Raw genomic sequence first — 1,581 nt, forward strand, 5'->3', positions numbered from 1 at the left:
GCACCTGTCTACTGAGCACCTACCCTGCAGACCCTGGACCAAGTGCGAGGGACACACCCTGCCCTCGTGGCGCCACAGTCTGGTGGGGCTGACAGTTTCCATGGGTCACCAGTGCCCGGCTGTAGGAGGAATAAAAGCGCCCAAGAGCACCCTGTGCACAGCCGACAAGGCATAGCTCATCAGTTGCTGACACGCTGTCTCTAAGGCAACCACACAGCTAAACAAAATGGTCGCTGACCACGAAGTCAGACAGAATGGCAACCAAGCCCTGTCCAGCTACACCAGGTCTTCTTCCTCCTCTCCGAGCCCCTCTCCCTTTGTTTGATCCCCACCAATCAGGCAGTATGGCGCGAAAAAGCTCAGCCTACATGATCAACCTAACCGTCCCCCATAGCCTACCCCTCTCCTTGTTTGGGCATATATTCGCCCCCGCCAATCTAATGCCGCCTAGCCCCACTTCCCTATTGCCCTGAACTATAAATTGCTGTTCCTACGTAATAAAGTTAGACTTGGTCCAGAACCCTGTCTCCGGAGTGTGCAGTTTCCGTATCCGTCCTCACTCCCCCGGGGCCAACTAGTTTGAGCCCACCAGCCTGAGGGACGCCTCAGTCGGGTGGAAAACGGTAGCAGTGTCAAATTGTGACACCTGGTGAGGAGAGAACTCCATCTCTCGCCTCCACAGGCCAGATGAGGCCAGGCTGGGCCTGTCAGTTTACTACCGTCCATGCACATCGGCCCATTCACCCTCACAAGTGCCCACAGAGACAGAATTAGGAAGTGCCTTTTATGGATTAGAAAGCTGAGCTCAGGCTGAAAACATGAGTCAGAATTCAAATTCTGGTCTCTGCACTCCTGTCTCATCAGGCCCTGCCTCCAACCTGCCCTCATCCCGGCTTGCACCCTCCTGCTTTTCTCAGCATCAAGGGCTGCAGGGAGGCCTGAGCCTCCTGGGCGGCGGAGGGCGGGGAGCTGTGGAGCCGCCAGTGGCCAGCGGCCAGGTCTGTGGCAGGCGCCACGCACACCTCTGCATGCCCTCTGGTCCAATCTCACACCTGATTCTAGACTGTCCCCACCAGACCCAGGGCAGTGCAGGGGGCTCCACTACCCTCCAGAGCTCCTCAGTCACTTCCCTTCCCCATAGGGCTCCTGAAAAGTGGGTGTGGCTGAGCTGCTCGGCCAGGGTCCTCCATCTCAGGTGGGTCCTCAAGAAATTGCTCTGGGCTTGGAGATGTGAGGGGCAGACAAGGGAGGGTTAAATGGAGTTCCTGCTCCTCACCCTTCCCTGGACGGAAGAGACAGAACTCTGGGCAAGCCAGCCACCCCAGTGGGTGCAGCACACAGCCCTCCTTTCCAAGGTCAGTCTGACTTGGGCTGGGGGGCCAGGCCAGCACTTATCAGCACTCAAGGCAGGTCTGGGAAGGGGCGCCTGCACTCATGGCTTCCCCTAGAGAGTAAGCAACATGGAAACCTGAGCCCTGCGCTCCTCTGCACGTCCTCTTCCGCCTCCAGGATTGAGGCTCTCCCCAGGGGAAGACTTCCTTCCCACCCCAGACAGGCACAGCACTTGAGGTCACAAAGGAA

Source organism: Dasypus novemcinctus, chromosome 21, assembly GCF_030445035.2.
Source record: "Dasypus novemcinctus isolate mDasNov1 chromosome 21, mDasNov1.1.hap2, whole genome shotgun sequence".
NCBI lineage: Eukaryota > Metazoa > Chordata > Mammalia > Cingulata > Dasypodidae > Dasypus > Dasypus novemcinctus.